This window comes from Pantherophis guttatus, chromosome 7, assembly GCF_059756535.1.
Source record: "Pantherophis guttatus breed Tessera chromosome 7, ASM5975653v1, whole genome shotgun sequence".
Taxonomy (NCBI): Eukaryota; Metazoa; Chordata; class Lepidosauria; order Squamata; family Colubridae; genus Pantherophis; species Pantherophis guttatus.
The window spans coordinates 92,279,821-92,298,367 of NC_142069.1; the positions used below are offsets into that span (position 1 = coordinate 92,279,821).

Genomic DNA, 18,547 nt, shown 5'->3' on the forward strand with positions numbered 1-18,547 from the left:
CTGAATGCCTTGATGAAAGAAAGCTTCAGCTATCTTTGTTGTTTTTAGAAAATTTGTACGCCTTGTTTTTCTAGACAAGTGTTCTTTGCCACACCTTCGTTATACCCATTTGCTGTATTTTCCAGGAAGTGATGGGGTTGAGATAAGAACAAGAGGTTTTTGAAACCAGACCTGGAAACAGAAGGTGAGGCTGATTCCCAGAGAATGGAGTTCTTTTGATGTCTACAGAAGAGTTTGCTTTGCGTTCTTCGTCCAGTCTGAGCTTCGTCTTGGGAAGAAAACTCTGTCACAACTCAGCTTGAACCACAAACACTGTTCTGGCATGCAGATTAAGGTGGTGAAGAGGGGAACCAACAGTTGAAGAGAAATCATGAGCCTTGAATCAATTTTGAACCCGATGGCAGAGTGTGCAAAATAATGAAAACCAGTCCGCAAAGATTTATCATCAGGAAATTACTTGATCAGTTTGTAACCTGATCTGAGTGACATATTCCGGGCATCTTCAAGAGCAAGAATATTCAAACCACAAGAATGAAGGGAGAAACACAGAAGAAGAAAAAGAATGAGAAAGGCTTAAAATTGACCGATTTTTTTTTTTTAAGCAAGCACCCTAATACCATGGATGAACATTACACAAGAGGTACATGAATGATTGCTGTCACTTAATGGGACTGGAATCAAATGCTTGCCTAAGACCTGGCACAAGATAGTGAAAGTCATCTAGAAATATCAGAATAAGGCTGATGTTACAAGACTGGCATCCATAAACCTGAGAATTGTGGTCCAAATAATCCAGGTAGAGTAGAGTAGAGTAGAGTAGAGTAGAGTAGAGTAGAGTAGAGTGGAGTGGAGTGGAGTGGAGTGGAGTGGAGTGGAGTGGAATGGAATGGAATGGAATGGAATGGAATGGAATGGAATGGAATGGAATGGAATAGAATAGAATAGAATTCTTTATTGGCCAAGTGTGACTGGACACACAAGGAATTTGTCTTGATGCATACACTCTCAGTGTACATAAAAGAAAAGATACATTCGTCAATAATCATAAGGTACAACACTTAATGATAGTCATAGGGAAAAAATAAGCAATCAAATCATACTAGGAAACAGTCAATATAAATTGTAAGGATAAAGGCAACAAACAGTCATAAGTGGGAGGAGATGGGTGGTGGGAACAATGAGAAGATTAATAGTAGTGCAGACTTAGTAACTAGTTTGACAGTGTTGAGGGAATTATTTGTTTAGCAGAGTGATGGCATTCGGGAAAAAACTGTCCTTGTGTCTAGTTGTTCTTGATTATTCATCAACACTGATGACCCTGTTCACACATCATCACAAAACACAGACACTGATTTTCAGTGTGCTTGTGTGATGCTCAGCAGAGGTAGATCCAAAAGTAAACCATCCAACTGACCCACCTCTGGAGTGTTTAAAAAAAAACCCTGGCCATTTGTGCAATTAGAAACGCCTGAACACTCTTATTAGGTTTTCAGTGATTTATGAAGCCCCTAATTTGCTGGTATTTGATGATGATCATTTATGAAGCTGGTGCCACAAGGGCCAAATGTTCGCCCAAAGATGGACAAATCCTTGTGAGAAAGAAAACTGCAGACACCATACTTCTTGGTGCAGAAAAAAGTGCACAGGAGAGCAACCAGGATGATGAGGGGACTGGAGGCTAAAACATACAATGAACACAGTGGTGAAATCCAAATTTTTTTACTATCGGTTCTGTGGGCGTGGCTTGGTGGGTATGGTATGACTTGGTGGGTGTGGCAGGGGAAGGATACTGCAAAATCCCCATTCCCTCTCCACTCTGGGCCCAGCCAGAGGTGGTATTTGCCGGTTCTCCAAACTACTCCAAATTTCCACTACTGGTTCTCAGAACTGTTCAAACTTTCTGCTACCGGTTCTCCAGAACCTGTCAGAACCTGCTGGATTTCACCCCTGAATGAACGGTTACAGGAACTGGGCATGGCTAGTCTAGTGAAGAGAAGGACCAGGGGAGACAGAAGAGCAGTCTTCCAATATTTGAGGGGCTGCCACAGAAAGGAAGAAGGGGGTCAAGCTATTTTCCAAAGCACCTTTGAAGGCCAGACAAGGAAGAATGGATGGAAACTGATCAAGGAGAGATTCAACCTGGAAATAAGGAGGAATTTTCTGACAGTGAGAACAATCAATTGATGGAACAGAAGTTGCCTTTGGAAGTTGTGGGAGCTTCATCACTGGAGGCTTTCAAGAAGAGACTGGACTGCCATCTGTCAGAAATGGTGTAGAGTCTTCTGCTTGGGCAGGGGGTTGGACTAGATGACCTACAAGGTCCCTTCCAACTCTGTTAATCTGTAAATCTGGTGCTTTCTGAGTTTGATTGTTTCCTTGAAGACATCTCATTACACAAACTAAGTAACAAGACGAGAGCTAGGAGGGAATGGGGCTGCTCTCAAGGCCCACTGATGATGTTACCTAGTTTGGTCATGAAATATCTGCAAGAAAACCACCAAACTCAGAGAGCACCAAGGACCCCTCATTTCAAGAGTTACAAATATCCTCCTTTATTGGTAACATTATGCTTCCTCTGCAAGGGTTTGTAGAGCATGAGATACGCTGATACAGCTCAGCAGGAAACAGGTCCAGCTGTTTGGGGTTGATAATCCTCCCATCCTGGATGCTCAGGCAGTTGCAACTCAACATGTTATTTTATTCATCATGTTGCTTTGCTACTGTCTATAGACTATATACCCGTGATGGCGAACCTATGGCACACGTGCCACAGATGACACGTGGAGCCATATCAGTGGGCAAGTGAGCTCAGCTCTGGTGTGCATGTACGTACCAGCCAGCTGATTTTCGGGCCTTCTGGGCCCACCGGAAACAGGGAAACAGGCCGTTTCCAGCCTCCAGAGGGCCTCCAGGGGGAGTGGGGAAGGTCTGTTTTTTGCTCTCCCCAGGCTCCAGAACCTTTCTAGGAGCCTAGGGAGGGTGAAAACGGCCTTCCCCACCACACCCGGAGGGCCTCTGGAGGCGGGAAACAACCCATTTGCCGACTTCTGGTGGGACCGGAAGGCCTGTTTTTCAATCTCCTCAGGCTCCAGAGCCTTTCTAGGAGCCTGGGGAGGGCAAAAACAGCCTTCCACACACCCCCCTGGAGGCAAACGGGCCATTTCCGGCCTCCGGGGGGGCCTCCGGGGTAGTAGTAGCATTTATATATATATATACAAATGCTACTACTTGTAGTTTGGATAGCTTTCAAGGAAGAACGTGAAATTATTCTAGCCTTTTTCTTCGTTTTCATAGCTTTCCCTTTTTTTTTTCCTTATGGCTTTATAGATGCAAATTTTCTGTAATGGGAAATGGTTTGTGGGCTTTCGGATACTAGTTTGGAATAAAGACGGAATAGTCGACTGTTCCCCAAGATTTCCTGCTCCGCACATTCCTGGTGGTTAGATAAAAACTGTAGAAGGATTTGCTTTTGACTGAGAAAAACACAGAGTTTTGGGTTTTATCATCAGTAAAATTACTGCCAATGGTATTTTTCAGATCCTTAAAGCTAGCAGCCAGCAAAACATTTACCAGAAATCCTATAAACTTTTGAGCGCTCTTTATTTTTTAATATCCTTGTGGATCAAAATCAGCTTTTTCATTCTGTCTTTACAGATTCCAGGATATAAATATATATATATATTTAACAGAGGAATTGGAGAGACTTCAGAAACAAAGCGTTTGAACCCACTAGTGTGACATCTTGAAAAACTATCTCTGAGAGCCACATTTGAAGCATTTCATTATTAATTCTGGAAAATGGATGCAGCCACGTTAATAATAAGTTTCGGGGGTTTGTTATAAACTCAAAAAAAGAAATGGCTGCAGAGATTAAAGCATTAAACTCAGACGGGACGATAAAAAAAGTTTGGCCAGAATTTCTTGGCCAAAGGGATTCCAGAGGTTTGAAAGGCAACTCTTTCAACATCTGGAATACCCTGAAAGTAAACCTCTGCAAAGAGCAGAATCACTTGGAGGCATGGATTTCATTTAGAAATCCATCAAGAGAGATTTGCAAAAGCCAGCTTTCTCCTCAAAGAAATTATTTAAAAAAAAAAAAAGAACAACAATCAAGAAGCCAATTTTCCAAACTCGGCATTATTATGCAAGAGGTGCATTCAGGAATTACACCCCAAGAATAACAAATGTTCATATCGCTGATTAAACCTTCAATCAAACATCAGCCAGGAGGAAATTGGACTCACATTTGGTGCAGAATTTTTTTTGCATGAATACCGTGTTTCCCTGAAAATAAGACCTACCCGGATAATAAGCCCTCCCCGAAAATATTTAACCACATGTGCAGCTGGTCCCCGCCATTTCCTCTGGTTAGGGTAAGGGAGACAGAGCTGGAATTTAGATAAGATGGCAAGAGGAGCCCCGTCTTGCTCCATGCGCCCCAAAATAATAAGACCTCCCTGAAAATAAGGCCAAGCGCTTATTTCGGGGTTCAAAAAAAAATATAAGACAAGGTCTTATTTTCGGGGAAACACGGCATCTACATTTGTGATAGAAAATGGTAAACTAAGATATAGGTAGACCTTAACTTTTCAAGCCCAAGATTTCTGTTGCTAAGCGAGACATTTGTTAACTGAGCTTTGTCCCATTCTACGTCCTTTCTTGCCACGGTTGTTAAGTGAAGCACTGCAGTTGTTAGGTTAGTAAGGCAGTTGTTAAGTGAATCTGTCTTCCCCGTTTGACTTTGCTTGTCAGGAGGTCACAAAAGGAGATCACGTGACCCCCCCCGGGACACTGCACCCGTCATAAATACGAGTCAGTTACCAAGTGCCTGAATTTTGGTCAGGTGACCATAAGGATGCTGCAACCGTCGTTAAGTGTGAAAATCGTCATAAATCATTTCCTTTTCAGAGTCGTAACTTTGAATGGTCACTAAGCAAACTGTTGTAAGTTGAGGACTTACTGTGCTTTCAAATTCAACGGGAACCATCTATATTTGACTGCTTAATTCAGAATGACTTTTATAGACAGTTGCTGAGTACACAGGGGTCTTCATTTTATCATTTGGACCCAGAGCGGAAGTAACTTGCTTGCTGCTGCCTTCTTAGGTGTTCTTTTTTTGTTTTGTTTTGTTTTCAATTTTCCAGTCTGGTTTATGAACCCATTTTACCCAAAAGGCAAGCTGGATTATAAATAAATCACACTCATGCATAACAGATCAGGGCAATCCATCTCAATATAACCCAGGATGATTAAAAGCTTATTTAGAAGAACAGAGATATCTTTGTGGCTTGTCCCAACACCCAAAGTAGCCGGCTCTGAGAGATTCCCCCAAGCAAGGCTCACACTCTTTAGGCTCTCCTAGGAGGAGAGCCAGGTGACTCTATCGTGGCAAAAAATCCTCAAGAATCCAGCAGCACCTTTTCCCAGGTAACACATTTTATCCAAAGGAAGAAACCTTCACGAGCTACGTAGCTCCCTTCATTACATAAAGTTAGTTGTACCACGCTGGCTTTTTGCCAGCATAATGGCAATGATCTTCAAGACCAACATTTCAAGTCTAAATGGTTATATATATAAAAGTGAAAACCACTCACGCCGTAATCATAAAATCTCCAGAACAGTAATGCCTACAAACCACGAATGTTCCTCTTGGCATCTAGTTGCTCACTAAGAAAGGATTTTTCGAAATGACCATCAGAGCATTAGTATTTCCTATATTATTATTAACACGCTCTGATGCTAAGGAGTTCTACTCCCCCTCCCCACCTGAAAAGAAATCTGTTCCAAATGCAAAACACAAGCAGAGGAGAGGAGTTTCACTTTCAGTTTTACTTTCACAGCAGCAAGCAGCTTTATTACAGAACACTTGAGCTAAGCCACGCCCAGCCTCCTTCCTGTCTCCTCCTTGCTCATACAGCAAATATTGTTTGAGTTTCCAAACACCCCTCAACTCTCTCACACACTGACAGGATGCTAGCCAGATGAATACATATGGATGCTGCGGGCTGGGACATTCTACTCCCACTCCCCCTCTGTTCCAACTGCCAGCTGCATTATATTAACACACTCTGATGCCACGGAGTTACACATTCTACATTCAGTTTCAGGCTGCAAGTGTCAATTTATCAAGCCCGAGCACATAGTTTCGTAGCGAAGCACGGGCGTCCACCTAGTACTCAAATAAGTCCCCATTCCTTCTTATGCCAGATCCCTCCTGGCTTGGCTAGGAAAATGTAAGATGCCTCGAAGTAAAAGAGAAGCAAGGAGGAAACATCTATGTGAACAACTTTGTGGAAGGAATCTTCAGATATTCCTTGACTTACAACCCCAATTGAGCCTAAAATTTCCATCGCTGAGCAAGACAGTTGTTAACTGAATCTCTGAAGTTGTTAACTTAGTAATATGGTTGTTAAGTGAATCTGGCTTGCCCTAGACTGGCCAAACTCAGATCCTGCAACCGTTTTTCGTATGTTTTAGTCTCCAGCCTTTAATCATCTCAGTTGCTCTTCTCTGCACTTTTTCCAAAGTCTCAACATCCTTTTTTCTAATGTGGTGACCAAAAATGGATGCAGTATTCCAGGTGTGGCCTTACTAAGGCTTTATAAAGCGGTACTAATACTTCTCATGATCTTAATGCTATCCCTCTATTAACGCAGCCTAGGACTGTGTTGGCTTTTTTGGCAGCTGCCACACACGGCTGGCTCATATTTAAGCGATGGTCTACTACGACGACTCCAAGATCCCTCTCGCAGTTCCTGCTGTTGAGCCAAGTATCTGGTCGAAGAAATCTGAATTATGCACGAACATTACTTCAAGGTAGGATCCAATGCAGAGCCAGACATTCTCTCTCCCTACAGATTTCATACGGTTTGGATGATGTACAATATTGCAATGCGCAATTAATATCGCCCAGGTCGGTCTGGCGAGTGAGGCAGACAATCTCCTCAATCATGCATACAGGAAAATATGTGGTCAGCATTTATGGGTGTGCTGTTATCCGGAAAACCAATCGGGAAGAAAGAAAACACACAAAAGAATTACAAACCCAGCTAACATTTTTCGTGCCAATGAATCACCCACATGTGGCTTTGTTAAATAGAAAGCAACGTTTTAGAAGAAAGTTAAGTAAAGAAGCATGCCACAGCATGATTGGCAATGATGCCACTGACCAGGTTCTTCTATCCCAGTGCCATTCATTCATTCATTCATTCCTTCCTTCATTCATTCATTCCTTCATTCATTCATTCCTTCATTCCGTCAAACAAAAATTTCAAATTCTAATGAACAAAATGAGAAAACTAACACATGACAATAAGCACGTTGTCCCAGACTTTTGACAACTCCTTTACAAAAATAAAACTTCTTACAATCAAGTTTAAAGCAGGTTACATTAAGTTCCAAGCAGCTGTCTGCACACGTTACATTACAATTAAAACGGGGAAAAAAGTCATTTACAGCTAAGACGCTAGTATGAAGCACTACTTCTATGCCAACTGTACAAACTGCCAAAAGCAAGGTCACACACATTCCACAAACTCAAGTTTCAGCTGCCTGCTAATTGTATGAAATGAGAAGGCTTTGCAGTCGTGCGAGACTTTAGAACTGGTTCACACCTACATCCTGTTCAATGAAATCTTTGCATGGAAGCCGCTGGTTCATAACCTCTGCAACTCCAGGCATCCACTTGGGAGTTATTTATTTCAGTAACTCAGTTATTAAACTAAGTTATTTAACCAATAGCATACCAATAGCTGAATAAGAAAAAGGAGAGAGTGAATTTAAGAAGAATTAAGAGGGAATGTTATTTCTCCCAGGAAGGGAAAAAGCACATCTGAAATGCTAGGAGACTTTTGATCGGTGTGCAACGCTATACATAGGAAGGTACTTGAATGAGGAACCGAGTTGGTGAAGGCTGCAGAATATATTCCTTCCTTCTTTCCTGCATTTAGCTGACTTCAAAAGCAGATCAAGCCACCTTTCTTAGTTAGATGGAGGTGTATCTTTCAGATAGTTAGAACAATTAATAAGTGGAACATCTGGCCTCCAGAAGTTGTGAATGCTCCAACACTGGAAGTTTTTAAGAAGAAGTTGGATAACCATTTGTCTGAAGTGGTGGAGGGTTTCCTGCCTAAGCAGGGGGTTGGACTAGAAGACCTCCAAGGTCCCTTCCAACTCTGTTATTCTAAATTCTAAAAAATAGGACACTGCAATAAATCAGCCTTTCTTAATTTCTGAAAGTTAAAATGGAGACACTGTTTAATATGTGGAAAGCGTAGATACCATTAAGATCCCCCACAGTTAATCTATGATTGAATTTGATTAATAGATTAAGGATCACATTAATTGAGCAAGGACTGTCCCCAAGTCATTAAACAGCTGCGGATCTGTCCATCTTCATGAGCTTGGAATGGCAGGAAAAAGACATTTCTCATCTTAACCCTTGTCCTATTAAGCCGGTTGGAGTATTATCAGCAAACCTGGTGTGAGGATATGGCTACAAAAATCAGCTGCAAAAACCATATTGCAGTTTAAATTCAATCGGACAGAAGGTTTTATTGCTCAATTTGTGTAACGGTTGAGTGCATTATTATTTCATTGGCAGGCTATGTCCTACTATCTCACACATCGTGCCTTTTTCCTTCATGCTGTATATGTGCTTGTAATTAGTTAAACCTTTAAAAAAAATGCAAGGCCCAGTAAAGAAAATAATCAGAATGAAGTTTTCCCAGTTCCACCCAAACTGTGATTGAGAGGTTAATCCCACACACAGCAGAAGGGTTGCGAGCAAGGAAACAACAAAATCATATTTCTTCAAAACAAGACAAGTCCGGAACAACCTTTAGACCTGGGGATTTATCAGTAAATCTTTATTCTTTACTCAAAATAGAGAAAGAATAAACCTGAAAGATAGACATGAGCCTCTGCAAGGCTACTAGGAAAAAATATATTCTTTCTAACTGTTGGTTTTCTGCTGACAGGGAATTATAGCATCCAGAGCAAACTAATGCAAATGCAACAATAGAATGGTGGGAGCCACAAAACTCTTTTGGCCTCTAAAATGAAGATAACACTATATATATTGTTTTTTTTAACCTTTATGCTATGTATAAAAAAAACTATAGAGTGTTGCATTTATGAAATCACACTGTGTGAGGGGTCATCTCACCATTTCTATATATTTCTATATATTTTCCACCGTTTCTAACCTCCGTAGTTAAGTTTGAAACTTTGCCCTAAAATGAATACCAGGCCTTCTACCCCACTGCAAAAGTCAGCTTCGTTTATTTCATCTCTGCTTTTGAAAACTACTCCTATTTTTTGACATTTTTCCTGAAGGTCTGGCACCTCGCACGTGGTCCGTGCCTTCTATTTAGAGCCGTTTTTGTTCTATACTGAGTTGATAGATATGGAAATATTTCCCACTTATGGTCATAATTTTGGACCTTCTGGGCCGCTAATGATAGGGCAGGGATTCTCTACCAAATATGTAATAGGCTTGAAATAGCTGCCTGGGGGTAGCTGAACCATAACTGCTTTGCAAAGCTGAGTTTTTGCAATGTTCCGGCTGTTGGATCTGCATCTAACCGGTCAAAAGTCCCACGTTTTGTACAATTATGTTTGATAACTGTTTTCTGGAATGGAGTTACCCCGGATTATAGGACAGATGGTCTCAAAAATATCTTGAAGGTAACTTCAATACTGTTGGTAGTCTTCTTCATCTGTGTGTTTGTAACTTTTTTAGCTACAAAAAAAGTAGATTTTAAGTGGAGAAGGGGCTCCAAAAATGCTAAACGTGTAAAGGGAAATTTTCTTTTCTGTGGGAAAGGGGGTCCAAATGGCCCTTTGAGTGTTTAAGGGTGCAGACCCCCTGGTATAGGGCCTCCTGTTTGTGCAGGGGGCTGGACTAGAAGACCTCTAAGGTCCCTTCCAACTCTGTTCTTCTCTTAATGACAGAACTAGGTTTTAAGGCATGCATGCAGGGCCCTGAAAAATAAGACCCATTTGTTGCCTTGAAGTTACAGCTTCTATATAGGATCCTATCAACTGCCCCTTGGATCACAGATACTTAGCAAGGAAGTCATTGTCGGGAAAATATAAATTTGCACCAATCGGGCTGCAGAAAGGACAAAGAAAGCGGTTCAAAAAAGCCTGTACATGAACTTGGAAATGGCTGAACCAGAAGTAGCTGTGAGTGACATGTCCTGAAGCACCAAAGGATGACACATCCATCTGGGTGAGCAAGAGCTTCAAGTCTGGTGAGCAAACTCAATGAATTCTTTCCAAAAGGATTTTGTTCCTATCACAGCAAACCCTTCAAATGTGGACGGAAGATTGCAGAGCACGGCAACAAGCTGAAAAAAACACCAGTTGCCAAACCCAACAGCAAGACAAATTCCTGGCCTCCCTGACTCCAGGTAGTCCTCGACTTACAGCAGCCCATTTCGTGGCCATTCGAAAATGCAAAGGCACTGGGAAAAAAGTGACTCATGACCGTGTTTCACACTTACAACCGTTGCCACATCCCCCAGGTCACATGATTTACATTCAGAGGCATTGCAACTGACTCATATTTATGACGGTTGCAGTGTCCCAAGGTCATGTGATCATATTTTGTGACAAGCCAAGTCAACAGGGAAAGCCAGATTCAGTTCACAACCAGGTTACTAACTCAACAACTGCAGCGATTCACTTAACAACCATGGGAAGGAAAGTCGTCAAATGGAGCAAAATTCCCCAAACAACTGCCTTGCTTAGCCACAGGAATTTGGGGCTCACCTGGGGTCGTAATTCGAGGACTACCTGCATAAGAAACACAGAATTGGGTTATGTTAACACATGTATTATTATAAAAATAAAACACACCCATAAATGAACCACATACCTGGACTGACTCAATGCGCAGAGAGGCGAAACTTGTTTTCCCCAAATACCTTAAACAAAGCGACGTGGCAGCTTTTGAACGGCAAACCACTCTCTCTGCAATGACTTGTTGTTATTTTGTACACACCTTCCTAGTTGTCGCTAATCCAAGAAGTGGGGGGAAAAAATGTAGCCGGCCTCCTCTGAAGTCATCTTACTCCACCCTCCTTCCAATCTACTTATTGGAGCTCAGTAAAAACTTTGCTGTTCCTCTGAACTTAGCAATTACGTTACAAATACGGAAATGTGAGGAAATATCAGGCCTCTGTACATATTTCTCAAAGGTGTGGCAATTCTCACTTATCTGCCTGTCTGGCTGACTTCTAACATTTCCATACTGAGAAAAACCTCAGTGCAACAGTTTGCCAATAAACACACACACATATATCCACAATTCTAGCTGTCCAGAGCAGCTGCTAGCTACAATATTGGAGAAAGACACAAAACTATGGGGCTCTTGAGACAACACAGGCTTAAATCAATTTTGGACGCCCACTATACGGCACTAAATATTTAACAACAAATCATATTTTTTTTATAAGCCTTTTCCAGCTCAGGGCTCAGCCTAGAAGTCTAAAGCCTGCCCCATCTATTGCATTTTCTCTACCGGTACTTGGTCCAATCTCCTTCCTTTTCTGGACTGCTGGTTCACCTCTGTTTCGCAGTCCAGCAAGAAAATGGAACAAATAATCTTAAAAATAAATATACGTGGGTGTATTTCAGTGAATGTCTGGTGACATGGCCCGAAGGAACATTTCTGTTTAAACAATATTACTGATAGCAGAAAGTTAACAGGTGAGTGACTTCAAGCCACCTATTAATGATTCTCTAGGTTACGTATTATTGGGGTTAAGGACAAAGCTAACCTGTTGTGAGAATATCCTCCAGCAGAATGGAAGAGCCTATGGGACAGACTGCCCCATGAAATGAAAGTCACCTTCACTGCTCTTAAAAATGAGCAAGAAGAACCATTCTGCTGAAATAATTAAGAAAGAAGGAAGTGTATATTTAAAAAAAATAATAATTCAGTGGGGTCTTTGGCACTTTCTGAGTTTGGTGAGCTTTTGTGCAGACGGTTCATGACCAAACTAGGAAACATACCATATTTTTCAGAGTATAAGACACACCTTAGTTTCTGGGGAGGAAAATAAAAAAAATAGCTGATTGGCAGGTGGATCCGCCTCCCGGAATACCCCCAATCAGCTGTTCCCAGAGGTGAATTTTAGCAACAGGTTCCTTGGTTGGGAGCTCTGTGCCTTGCTTTTCCTTGCTATCAGCAATATCCTTGCTTCAGGAGGCGGCTTTATGGCACAAAAGATACACCAGCAAAGATGGTAAAAAAAACCCAACTCAAAAACTTTGGAAGAGCTTTTGAAAACTTTCTAAAGCATCCTAAGAGAGAGACAGACAGACAGACAGACGGGGAAAAAAAGTCTGTTTCATCTGGAATTTCTTGATGACTCAATATTAGTACAAACATGGAATAGTTTGGCTGAGATCTAGAATCACAGAGCCGTGGATATGGGAGGAAAGACAAGCGTTTTGAAAATTATTTTGGATAAAAAGACCCTTTCCTGCACCTCGGAAAAGCAGCTTCTCTACTGTATCTTCAATATACCGCAGGGCATCACTATGGAAACCTTCTCCTCTGCTTGAGGATGCTTGGGTGGTGCTATTTCTGTAATTGACACAATCTAAAAATTAACTCATCAATTAAGAGGGAATGGCAGAAGTAGATGAAACTCTCAAATTAAAAAAAAAATAGTGAAAAAGTAAGTTCAGATGATCAAATATTTGGGCATGGAGAGGGCGCCCACAAAGAGTTGTCAAAATCTGTTAGGCGGTAGATGCAAGGCCATTAACTGCCTGGCTAGATACAGATAGTCCTTGACTTATGACCACTTGTGACAGATATAAAGGTACTTATGACCCAGGTTCTAAGTTCCAATGGTTGTGTCCCTTTCCTGCTGTTATGTGAACGTATTTTGGGCACTCAGCACCCCAAAATCAGGTTGGCCGCATGGGTGACTTGCTTAATGAGCATAATGAGCATAATTCATTACAGTCATAAATCAAGGACTACCTGTATACAACGAGGGGGGGGGGCGTCTATTGGAAAGTGTAATAAGAAGTGTAATAAAATCTGTAATAAAACCAGACCCACTTTCTGGCAGATGTTGATTTCTCATTTGGATAGCTCAAAAAGGGAAAACTGCACCACAATATACTCCCACGTCCAGCAAGATGGGAAAGCTGCACAATTCCCAATTTCAATTTAATTTTAAGATTTATTGATTTTGTTCTGTGTCAAAGAACTAAATCTATTTAACTATTTTGGGCTTTTTAAAGAATTTCCCCCAAGTACTAGAGGATTTTTTCCCTCCTCTGAAAAGCCCCTCCACTTTCAACTATTGCTCAGAGTGAAAGAAAGAAGAGATTTTGAGCAATCCCAGTCTTACTCAGACCAAGTGGCCCTTCTACTGGTAGCAAAAGACAACAAAGGCAACCGGTAAGTAAGTCTGAGATGACTTGGCGTCTCCATGTTCTCCTCTTATCAGGGCGAAAAAAGATTGAGGGGGTGGAAGGCAGGAATATCAATGAATCGGAAAAGAGATGAAAGGGACCAGAGAAAGACAGGCCAAGATCTCTCTACCAAATTTATCAGCAATGAGGAAGATCAGGGCAAAGTTTCATTTTAGTCCTTTTTCTCCCTGAGGGCTCCTTGGTGCTCTCTGAGCTTGGTGGATTTCTTGCAGACGTTTCAGGACCCAAGTAGGTAACACCATCAGTGCTAGATTAGTTATGGTTATGAAATATCTGCAAGAAAACCATCAAGCTCAGAGAGCACCAAGGACCCCTACTCCTCCTGCAAACCCCACTCCCTTCTACCACTGATGCTGTTCCCTAGTTGGGTCATAAAACGTCTGAAGAAAACAATCAAACTCAGAAAGCACCAAGGAACCCACATTTCAACCCTAAGCTACAAATATTCTCCTTTATTGCGCTCTCTCTCTCCCTCCCTCCCTCTCGCTTTACACACACACGCCAGGGACCATATTTATATATATTCTCTCTCTCTCTCTCTCTCTCTCACTCACTCACTCACTCACTCACACACACACACAAGATCATTCTTGAACAGGATTCCCATGTAAAATCACATTCTGAAGCATTTTTCCCAGACTGTTGACCAAATAGAAGCTGGCATGAGATTTCTTGACGGGCAGACACCATCCCAAAGGGAGCATCTGACGTCTAAGCTGAGGTTATCAACTTCCCAGGGCTTATTAGGCTGGGATCTGGGATTCTTTGCACCCTGCTTCTTTCCCGGTGCCTCCGTCAGGATGCCATAACTTAAAACAACAGTATCCATCAGGAAAGCACCGGCTACTACACGCTTCTACTAAAAAGATCTCCACTTTTCATCTCCCGACAATAACTCTGCTTCTCGGAATGCTGAATGAATTCTAAGGAAAGTGAGACGGAGAAGATTTATAAAGATAAGGCTAAGTCTCTTTTGATTTGAGATGGTTTTGCGATGACTGCAGAGGATATGTTCAGAATAGTCTGGGCAGAAATACAGAATTGGTTGGCCTCTTTCAGGATTTTTTTTTTTTCAAATTTTCTTTTTCGATTGTTGATGTTCTCCTTTTTAAGCCGGGTTTATTCCTGCTTAGTCTTTCAAGATCAAGCAAAGTTGGTTAGATGGAACCAAGTCCATCTTTAACAGTAACAGAGTGGGAAGGGACCCTGGAGGTCATCTAGTCCAACCCCCTGCTCACGCAGGAGACCTCTACTAGGGATTCGAACTGCCAACCTTTCTGATCGGCAAGCTCGCTTGTCTTAGCCACTGAGCCATCTAGCCAGGTTTGAGAACTACGCCTCTCTGGAAAACTTTTAAGTTCTAAAAGATATCTCTAAGCTTTATTATAATAAAACAAATAATGGCCAAGTTCCATCTTACTTTACGCTAAAAAAAAATAGTCCAAGTATATTTACATTGCCTTGCCTCTGAGTAACTCCTCAGGCCTCACCAACTCTCTGTTCTTGCTCAGGACCCATTTTCACAGCAGAGGTGGGGTTTTTTCCCCCCCATCCTGTATCTCATCATTTCCTTCCCCAAATCAACCATCTGTGTAATCTCAGTGATTTCTGGTCAAACTGCCATTATTAGCCTCGGCGTCTATTAAGGCACAACAGTACTTTTACTTTGTGCAAGACTGTTTACGTACGAGACTGCTTATTAAATGCTCTACGCATTTGTGGCAAGCAACTTTAAAAAACCACTTTTGCAAAATTAACAGGCCCATTAATAGCCAAGATGCCACTTAGCAAGCACATTAGAGTAATCCCATTCTTTGGGCCAGAATCTGATTGTTTTGGCCTACCACGATGTTTGGAAAAGTGCAATGCCGTCGAAAAACTGTAATGTAGGCACCAAAACAAGCTTGTCTGCGGCAAAGAAGTGAAGCGGACTTGAACTGCCGTGGCAAAGGCAATCTGCCTTTGAAATTCTGCGTGTCCCAAAAGTGCTTTTCAAAAGGCAACTGGACTTTCTTGGGTTTTTCCTTAAAGAGGTTTCGCTTCTCATTCAAGAAGCTTCTTCGGTTCTTCATGTTCTTCTTCAAGAACTGAAGAAGCTTCTTGGAGGAAAAGCGAAACCTCTTCAGGGAAAAAAAAAGCAAGAAAGTCCAGTTGCCTTTCGAAAAACACCTTTAGGATAAACCGTGACCTGGAGGACTGAGAATTTCCATAGAAATCCTGAGTGTTGATTTTAAAAAATGTATTTTCTATTCACAACTTGCTTTAATCAGTGTATTTATCCCAAAGTCTTCTCTAAATGTTTAAGTATCGTGCCAGCTTGGGGCTGTAGATGGATATTGTTCAGCATATACAATGAAGACTTCTCCTATTTTCAGGACAAAAACAATACTGTAAGCAAACACTATAGTACTATTATATTATACAAAAGGCATTGTAAAAACATCGGGTTTTTTTCCTATCATATAGTTTTATACCACATTGAGCTGGGCCAGTCAATGGCTGCTTTCAAGAATGGCTTTCCAGAATATTTACTAAGAGGATCTACTCTCTACTTTTCTTGGCTACTCCTTGACTTACAACTGCAATACAAGTAGTCCTTGACTTATAACTATAGTTGGGAGCAGAATTTCCATTGCTAAGCAAGGAAGCAAGTCCCTCGCCCAATGTTATGACCCTTTTGCCCCACTGTTGTTAAGCGAACCACTGCGTTGTTAAGTAAATCCTGTGGTTGTTAAGCAAATCCAGTTTCCGCCATGGACTCTGCTTGTCGGACTTTCCTTGGGGAAGGTTGCAAATGTGATTACATAACCAGGAACATTGCAATCAACTGCAATTACATGGAAGTTGCCAAACATTTGAATTTTGATCAGGGGATGCTGCAACAGTCACTAAACAAGCGATACGTGCAATAAATACAGCTAATACCATAAACCAGATTAGAAGCCAACAGTAATTTATTTCTGGACTTCAATACTTCAGGTCCACGTGGTAGAATTCGGTTCCAAGATTATTTGATTTGAAAAACCAGAAAGTGAAAATACAAAGCACTTAATGGGGGAAAAAAGTTTGCAGCATCCTGGAATGGTAACTTTTTTTAAAAAAAAAATACCAGTTTTTAAATTTGTAAATAAATGATTCTCAGTTCAAGAACTCTAGGAACTAAGTAACATTTGCATCACATTTGTAACTTCTGGTACAGATTATTTCTGAAAAGTCTCTCTTTTTTTAAAAAAAACTTCTGTTACAAACTGGCTTTGTTCTTGTTTACATCCTTATAAGAAAGATTTAAGGAAATTAACTCCTTTTGACCCGGTGAGGTTTCTTTCTAGGAGGGTCTAGCCAAAACCTCTGAAGAGACATCAGAAACAAAGACAAGAAATCTTGAAATTTTTCCCCCCTTCCTTCCACCCGCTTCTGTGGTGGACATCCATCCTTCTATAATTTATCTTCTTTTAGATAAGTTGGGACAGCAGTTCACAATGGCGTGAAATTTGTTTGCAACGTGTGAAGTCAGGTTTTCCCTTCCTGGCGTGATCCAAAGTGAAACTGCTTTTGTGCTTTTAAGTGAATTTGGTTGTATGGGTATACTGTGTATACACGTACAATGACAATAAAATTATTATTATTATATACAGCCTTTGCAGCGAACATTGGCAGAAGCTGCTGCACACATTTTGTATGGGAAAATAATATATACCTTCCGTCGAAACCCGAAAGAAATTATGAATTCCGCTCTTATTTAAAGCGCACCCCAGAAGGCAGTGGTGAAATCCAATTTTTTTTACGACCGGTTCTGTGGGCGTGGCTTGGTGGGCATGGTTTGGCTTGGTGGGCGTGGCTTGGTGGGCATGGCAGGGGAAGGATACTGCAAAATCCCCATTCCCACCCCACTCTGGGACCAGCCGGAGGTGGTATTTGCCAGTTTTCCAAACTGCTCAAAATTTCTGCTACCGGTTCTCCAGAACCTGTCAGAACCTGCTGGATTTCACCCCTGCCAGGAGGTAGAAAACTGTCTGCTGGGAATGCTTTAATGCAGGGGTCTCCAACCTTGGCAACTTTAAGACTTGTGGGACTTCAACTCCCAGAGTTGAAGTCCCACAAGTCTTAAAGTTGCCAAGATTGGAGACCCCTGCTTTAATGTGGATTCCTTTCCTGAGCTGGATGACTGAATAAAAGAGGATGGCTTGAAGTTCCTATTTAGGTTTGTACAGTTTGGGGATTAGCACAAAGGTTGAATATTTCCTAAGGCAGAAGTGAGCGAAGGAGGGCTAGAAGAAGCCTGCCCTTCAGAGGTTATGGGTCTCCTTGTTAAAAGTATGGCAAAGACAGATGATCAACCAGTGCCTGATTCTCAGTTGCTTAAGAGAGCCTCAACTACGTATTAGGTTGTAATAAGGGAGGTCGAATATTTGTGGCAAGAGGAGCGGCAAATAAATTTAATAAATAAAACCAAATAAATATCTTGGAGGTTTTGAAAAGTCTGGAGCTCAGGATGAGCTAGCAGAGGAAGGAGATAGGCTAAGAGAAAAAATATTTTGGCTAGGAATTCAGGAAAGGAATAAAAAGTCATCTCTTTACAAAGACACTGTACATTTCTTGCATTTTGCCACTCCACCCTCGTATAATTGTAGCAGGGCTGCAAATGCTTTTAAATAAGTTTTTTGGGACATTTGTATGAACAAGCATCTCTCAATTCAATTCAATTCCTGGAGCCCTGGTGGCGCGGCAGACTAAAGCACAGTTATTAACATCAGCTGCCTGCAATTACTGCAGGTTCGAATCTCGCCAAGGCTCAAGGTTGACTCAGCCTTCCATCCTTTCTAAGGTAGGTAAAATGAGGACCCGGATTGTGGGGGCAATAAGCTGACTTTGTATAAATATACAAAAGTATGAAGGCTATTGCTTAACGCAGTGTAAGCCGCCCTGAGTCTCCGGAGAAGGGCGGCATATAAATCAAATTTAAAAAAAAATTCAAATCTTTATTGTCAGTGCACATCTGTACAATAAGATTGGTGGAGCTCCCTCAGTGCACCCCCCCCCAACACAATACAACTCACAGTGAAGACAGAAAATCCCTAACCCA

The 18,547-nt window shown here is 41.5% G+C and overlaps 1 protein-coding gene across 2 annotated transcripts in view; it reads right to left on the bottom strand.

Moving 5' to 3' along the window:
- FAM107B (family with sequence similarity 107 member B) overlaps positions 1-18,547 on the bottom strand; it is a 50,839-nt gene that overhangs the window by 23,944 nt on the left and 8,348 nt on the right. Inside the window, exon 1 of one of the 2 annotated variants that reach the window (XM_034424840.3) lies at positions 10,883-11,126. The exons of the other annotated variant lie outside the window; for it this stretch is intronic. The gene's annotated coding sequence lies outside the window, so the exon portion shown is untranslated. Of the gene's footprint in view, positions 1-10,882; positions 11,127-18,547 lie in introns of those variants that run through there. 2 annotated transcript variants of the gene reach the window in all.